This window comes from Bos indicus, chromosome 16 (assembly GCF_029378745.1).
Source record: "Bos indicus isolate NIAB-ARS_2022 breed Sahiwal x Tharparkar chromosome 16, NIAB-ARS_B.indTharparkar_mat_pri_1.0, whole genome shotgun sequence".
Lineage (NCBI taxonomy): Eukaryota > Metazoa > Chordata > Mammalia > Artiodactyla > Bovidae > Bos > Bos indicus.
In genome coordinates this window covers 3,680,323-3,688,039 of record NC_091775.1, presented here as the reverse complement: position 1 = coordinate 3,688,039, position 7,717 = coordinate 3,680,323, and the positions used below count along the sequence as shown (strand labels likewise).

General features: G+C 34.9%; 1 protein-coding gene and 1 long non-coding RNA gene across 3 annotated transcripts in view; one reads left to right on the top strand and one right to left on the bottom strand.

The window, feature by feature from the left end:
- The window catches only part of PM20D1 (peptidase M20 domain containing 1), a 38,992-nt gene that overhangs the window by 705 nt on the left and 30,570 nt on the right, over window positions 1-7,717 (top strand). The window lies entirely within an intron of this gene.
- LOC109570667 (uncharacterized) overlaps window positions 1-7,717 on the bottom strand; it is a 51,550-nt gene that overhangs the window by 38,455 nt on the left and 5,378 nt on the right. The gene's annotated exons all lie outside the window — the stretch shown is intronic.

The following is a 7,717-nucleotide window of genomic DNA, read 5'->3' as shown; positions in this document are numbered from 1 at the left end:
ACCCGTTCCCAGAGCCAACTTTGTGATTTCTGTGGCTATCAGGGAAGTTGAACTTCCACTGTTTCATGTGCTAGTACTTCAGCTTTCATGAGAAGTCTCTCCAACGGGCCAATCCTATCAATACTCAGCAGAGCTTTCAGAATCCCCAGTTCGGGGGAGCACACAGCCTAATCCCACATTTCCTTCCCCTGTTTGTGAGACAATGCAGGGAGCAAAAGGCCAAAGGACTCAAGTGTCCAACAAGCTTGGCTGATCAGGAACTTTGTTTGCTAACTGTAGGAAATAAGAGGAATCACAGAAAAAGAGCAAAGACTCCTTCTATCTGAAGGAGGCAGAAATAGGATGAAGTAGCAAGAGAGGGAGAACTAGAGATAAGACAAAGCAAAGAAGGAAGGACGATCAGCAGGATAGATGTATGGAAACAAAGACATCAAGAGCACTAGAAAAGGGAGAAACAGGTGAAGGAGGAAGAGGATAGGTTGCAGAGGCAGAGAAGCCATTGAGTTCCAAAACAACAATGTATCTAAAATAAATTAATCTTGCCTCACCGTGCTATATAAATGCCCTTCAAGATCTGAGTAAGCTGGCAATGGGCATCCCTCCCTTTTGAATTGTATATGTATTTTTAATGATACTATCTTAGCCTGACCACTAAAAGTAGAACATGAGACAAAAGCTCCCACACAGGTATTTGAGAAGCGACACCAGGGAGCAGGAGTGAAAGGCTGAAGGAGTGAAACAGGCAGGGAGGGAAAACCAACAGAAGAATGAGTTACTGTGGTAGCCCCTACGGAGGGCAACTGGGGCTCCAAGCTCCCGGAGGCTGCGAAGCGCACCTCCAAACTGACCTGGAGAAACGTTTAACCATCTTTCCCAGCTTATCTTGGTCAAGGGTGACCTATATGGGTTGCAAGGACGTGAGCACAGAGTAGTTCCCGAGGGGCCCTTTGCTATGGCATCAGGAAAGCCCCCCAGGGCAGGAAGGAAGAGATGTGCTTGGCTCCAGGAGAGGCCAGTAGGTAAGACTGCTCAGAATATTACCTCTCAAGAGGGTTCAGAGGAGAGTTTTGAGTGGCATATAAGCAGCATCTAAATCAGATGCGTTTCTTTAACCTATCTTTAAAACCCATTTTTACCATTAGTTGTAAAACTACAACATGGCTTTAGCAGTCTTTAGGGAAGAAGTGTCAAAACTTCTGTGTTAGCTAGACTTACTGTGGTTATTTCACAATATAAAAAAATATCAAATCATTATATTGTATACCTTAAACTAATAAATTATTATATATCAATTATATCTCAATCTTTTAATTCTATAAGATGATCTCCCCATTCTACCATGGAATGGAGTATTTTAAGACTATGCATTCCTAAACATGGTCTCTAATACAATTCGTTATTAAGAGGTACCAGGGCCCCTCAGAGCAATGACTGGTTACAGGGCCAGGGCAGGGTAGGGACGAAATGAATCTGAAACAACTTTTTATGCCAGGAGGCAAGAAATTGCTCCCCAGAAATGATGGAGGCATATCACAAGGTCACAGAAATCAGATTCAAACACCTTCTACTAACCAAATGTATGGTAATTGGGGCACCAAAATAAACACAATGATGGATTTTAAACCACTAAAAACAATAATTGAGACTATACCAATACTAGATAGATAGATCTCAGGTGCTCTTGCTAGTGATTCAGTCACATCCAGCTCTTTGTGGTCCTGTGGACTGTAGCCTGCCAGGCTCCTTTGTTTAAGGGATTTTCCAGGAAAGAATCCTGGAGTGGGTTGCCATTTCCTCTAGATAGATAGAAGATAGAGAATTTGTAGTATTTTTTTAACATCTGGAAAGGTTAGTCCCCACCTACAACATTTTTATGATATAGTTTTCTTATTGAAGGATGTAATATTCTTTCCTATTTAGATCTCCTTTTGATAATTTAAGTAGTGTTTTCTCATATAGATCTTATACATTTCTCGTTTATTCCTAGTTTGTTTTTTTTTTTTTTACCTTTTTCTTATATAATGTAATCTTGTATTTTCTAACTGGTTGCTGTTTGCTATTGATTTCTGTATATTAACTTTGTATCCAGAGTACCTGCTGAATTCTTACAATATTAACAGTTCTATGATAGTTTGGCTATTGAATATTTCAAGTTTGTCAGCAATACATACTATGTCTACAAATAATTATAATTTTGTCTCCTTTCCAAATCTTTATACCTCTAATCTCTTTCTCTTATTTATTTGTCTTGACTAGTTCCTGCAAAAATGATATTAAATAATACCAGTGAAAGTAGACATCCTTCTCTTATTCTCTGACTTTAATGCTAAAGTTTCTATTTTTTATCATTAAACATAATTCTGACTTTAGTATTGGAAAATATACTTTATAATTTTTTTCACATTTTTGTCACAAAAGGATTGAGAAAAATCAGTCTTTCATGACAGTGTGAGACACTACATTGACCAGCTCCCCAGTGAAACTGGTAACATTTTTTTTTTAATTTAAGCCTCTATAAATGGTCCTAAAAGGGAAAACAGCAAATTAAGAAATATCTATTCAAGAAATAGCTATTAAAAGAATATAGATATAAGATATTATAAAAAAAAAAAAAGAGGTAAATTTTCATGACCTAGAATTTGGCAAAATATTCTTAGATATGACACCAAATGCACTATAAAAGAACAATAAAAGAAGAAAATAGGTACACTGAATTCATCACAATTTAAAACTTCTGTGCTTCAAAAGATACAGTCAAGAAAGTAAAAATACAACCCACAGAACGGGATAAAATATTTGCAAATCATACATCTGATAGCAGGGACTTGTATCTAGAACATTAGAAAACACTTACAACTCAAAACATTCTAATAGACATTTCTCCAGGGAAGATTTACAAATGGCCAATAAGCACATGTCAACATCATCATTTGTCACCTGGGAAATGCAAATCAAACCCACAATGAATTATCCATATTATACATTCTTAATATTCTTTTCCATTATGCTTTATCACAAGATACTGACTATAGTTCCCTGTGCTATACATTAGGATCTTATTGTTTATACATGTATAACTAAGTCACTTCACTGAACAGCAGAGATTGGCACAACATTGTAAATCAACTATTCTTTAATATACACGAAGGTTTATACTAACATTATTCATAATAGTCAAACAGTGAAAATCCAAATGTCCACCAATATATGAAAAGATTAATAAATGAAATGTGGTATACTCATATAATGTAACATTATTTGGACAGAAAAAGGAATGAAGTACTAATACAGGTGAACCTTGAAAAATATGTTGAATGAAAGAAACCAGACACAAAAGATCACATATTATATTGTTCCATTTACATGAGATGTCCAGAGTAGGCATGTATATAGAGATAGAAAGTAGATTAGTGATTGCTTAGGTCTAGGGAGAAATATCAATAACCTCAGATATGCAGATGACACCACCCTTATGGCAGAAAGTGAAGAGGAACTCAAAAGCCTCTTGATGAAAGTGAAAGTGGAGAGTGAAAAAGTTGGCTTAAAGCTCAACATTCAGAAAATGAAGATCATGGCATCTGGTCCCATCACTTCATGGGAAATAGATGGGAAACAGTGGAAACAGTGTCAGACTTTATTTTTCTGGGCTCCAAAATCACTGCAGATGGTGACTGCAACCATGAAATTAAAAGACGCTAACTCCTTGGAAGGAAAGTTATGACCAACCTAGATAGCATATTGAAAAGCAGAGACATTACTTTGCCAACAAAGGTCCATGTAGTCAAGGCTATGGTTTTTCCAGTGGTCATGTATGCATGTGAGAGTTGGACTGTGAAGAAAGTTGAGTGCCGAAGAATTGATGCTTTTGAACTGTGGTGTTGGAGAAGACTCTTGAGAGTCCCTTGGACTGCAAGGAGATCCAACCAGTCCATTCTGAATGAGATCAGCCCTGGGATTTCTTTGGAAGGAATGATGCTGAAGCTGAAACTCCAGTACTTTGGCCACCTCATGTGAAGAGTTGACTCATTGGAAAAGACTCTGATGCTGGGAGGGATTGGGGGCAGGAGGAGAAGGGGACGACAGAGGATGAGACGGCTGGATGGCATCACTGACTCAATGGACGTGAGTCTGAGTGAACTCCAGGAGTTGGTGATGGACAGGGAGGCCTGGCGTGCTGTGAGAGCATTTGAACTGAACTGAACTGAGGAAGAAAGGTGAATGGAATTAAGGGATGATGGTTAAAAGGTACAAGTTTTCTTTAGGGGGTGATGAAAATATTCTAAAATTGACTGTGGTGATGGTTGCACAATTCTGTGAACATATTGAATTGTATACTTAAAAAAAAAAGAAATTTGACATCTAGACACCTTGTAATGAAACTTAAGAACACTAAAAACAAAGAGAAGTCCTTAAAAGGAGCCAGAGAGAACAGTTCACTACAAAACATCAATAATTACATTATCAGCCAACTTCTCAACAGAAAAAAATGGAAGCCAGAAAACAGTAAATTAATGTCTTCAAAGTGCTAAAACAACCATCAACTTAAAATTGTATACTCAAGAAAATTATCTTGCAAGAATGAGTATAAAATAAAGATATTTTCAAATAGACAACAATTGAGAGAGTTGACTGTCATGACTTTCAGTAAAGTAGCTTCAAAAGAATGAATTTTGGGAAGAATAAAAATTATTCTGGAAGTAAGGTTTGAGATTCAAGAAGAAAGATTAAACAAGAAAACTGGTAAACATATTGGTAAATATAAAGAAATATCTATATAATAATAATAGCAATAACTATATTATTTTTTAAAATAAATTTAAAAATTAAAATAACAAACTACAAGAGCATATAAAGAGAAGGCAACCAGAGTTAAAGTGTTCAAATGTCTTCTTATTTTTCAAAGGAAAAGAATTACAGTATTAAATTCAAATTTATTAAGTATGAATATAAAATTTCAATAGTAAATCATAAGATAGCAAAGAATATAATTTCCAAACCAGTGAGGCAGAGGAGAATAGGATAATAAAAAAATGCACATGATGAAAATTTAATAAGCTGTTTAAAAAGCCAGTACATGGGGGGAAAGAAGCATAGAAAATGTAGTGCTAATAAAAAGAAGATAGAAATAAGCCCAAATACACAAGAAATCACAAAAAATATAACTAATCTCACTAGTAAAAGAAATTGTCTGATTAGATTAAAAATTAAATTCAGAGACCCTGTAAAACATAGGGTCACAAAAATGGAAGAAAACATATACAAGACAAATATTAACCAAAAGAATGAGGTAGCTATATTAATTGCAAAAAATTGGCTTTAAGACCAGGAGGCCATTGAAGCATAAAGAAGGCCACTATGTCATGATAAAATTTTCAACAGTTCTAAATTTGAATGAACCCAATAGAAGTCTCAAAATAAATAGAGCAAAATTGATACTTTAAAAACTGGAAAAAATGGCAAATCCAGCAACATAATGGAAGATTTCAATATACTGTTGGGAACTCATACAGATTTTTTAAAAGTTAGGTATGAAAGAGTTAAGTAATAAAATAAACAATCTTGAGGGAGTGAATATACAGAGAATTATGCACACAACAACTAAAATGCACACTTCTTAAGTACACATGAAATATTTACAAAAAGTGTTCATATACTAGGCCCCACAGCAATTCTCAACAAATTTCAAACAGAGGTATCAGTCCACATTTTGTGACACTGCATTGTAGTTAAAAATCAGTTACAAAAAGGGAATAAAAAGGTATGCATTTTAAAAAATTTTAAAAACACTTCTGAAAAACTCACAAAGAAGAAATTATATGGAAGCTTTAAAACACTTAGACCTAAACAATAATGAAAATATCAAAACCCATGGTACACAGGGAAGAGTGCATCAAAATAAATTTATAGCTCTAAATGCTTTTATCAAAAAAGAAAAAAAGACAAAAATTAATGAACCAAATATTCAACTATGGCAGTTGGAAAACAAGCAAATGTAAAGAAAACAAAAGACAGGAGACAGTAAGAACTGCTAACATCCATTCAACAATTACTATATGCCATGTGATCTTCTAAGTCCTTCATGTACATAAACTAATTTAATCTTCCTAACAACTCTAAGAGGTACATACTGTTAGTATCTCCATTTTACAGATGAGGAAACTGAGGCTCAGAAAGGTTAAGTGAATTTCCCAAGATCATTCAGCACAACTCAATGAATGTGGAAGGCCTAGGAATTTAGCTCAGAAAATCTGGCTCCAGAGTTTAAACTCTTAGCTAATATAAAGTTGAAAACTTAAGTGATGAATAAATTGCTAGTAAATATAATGTACCAAAAATGGAATCAAGAAAACAGTAGAAAGCTGAAAAGTCCTGTAACTATTAAGTGAAATCATCAGTTTAAAATCTTCCCACAGAGACAACATCAGGTCCAAATTATTCTATTTTTTAGAATTATGAGAAAATATCTTAGATATTTGATTCTACTTTATATACACTCTTCCAGAAAATACAAAAAACAAACAACAAAACAAGTGGGAGGAAAGTCAAGCCTAGATTTCCCTTTCTTTTCCCTCCCCTCCCCTTCTTCTTCTCCTCCTTCTTCTCTCTCCACCACCTCCACCCACAACCAACTCTCTCCCTCTCTCTCTCTACCTCCTTCCCTCCCCATAAAAGCAGATCCTCATGGTCCAGCGTGCCTGCTAGAGCTGCCAGCCATCACATGTGAAACTGGAGAAAGTGATTTAAGCAGAGAGTATCTACTTATCCTTCATTCTCCAAATTTAGTCACATGGCAAACCTAGCTACAAGGGTGGGTCTGGGAAATTTGTTTTTTTATCTGGGTGTCAATGTGTTGAGTTCATCAGGGTTCTTATTACTTAGAAAGAAGGAGAAACGATTATAGGGGCAGCTAGAAATCACTACAATATTCTCTAACTAGATTTCTACTATACACTTGATACCAAAGCCAAAAAAGAAAAATTACAGACCAATCACACTTAAAAAGAGAATTGCAAAAACCCTAAAAGAAGACCCAGCAATGGGTTTATCTAAGTTGAGTTTATCCTAGGAATGTCAGGGTGATTTACATTTTTTCAACTTATTGATAGAATTCATTACATTAACAGGCTAAAGGAGAAACATGCTCCACCAGATGTTGAGATATATTTTAAAGTTATAGTAGTTAAGACAGTCATATTAGCATAGGAATAAACAAAGCCAATGGAACAATATAGAAAGCCCAGGAATGGGCTCATTCAACTGAAAACTTAGTAAATAGGAAAGTTGTCCTTGTAGATCACTGATGAAAGGATAGACTGTCTCATGAACAGTCCTGGGAAAACTGCTATCTAGTTGGAGAAAAATAAAATTCGACCTGGCCTCACACCATTTATAGAAAAGCAATTTCAGATGGATTAAGATCTTTGATGTAAAAGGCAAAAGTTTAAAATGATAGCATATCAAAATATATTTATAACCTTAAATAGGAAATGACATTAAACAAGAAAACAAAAGATTGATAAATTCACCTACATTAAAATTAGACTTCAGTTCATCAAAAGAACATAAAGAAAGTGAAAATATAAGACACAAATGAACATAAATATGTGCAACATAAATATAACCAACAGAATATTACTATCCACAATATTTAGATACTCTAAAGAGTCAATAAGAAGGAAAACAACTCAAAGCAAAAATGGGCAGAAGAAGTGAACAG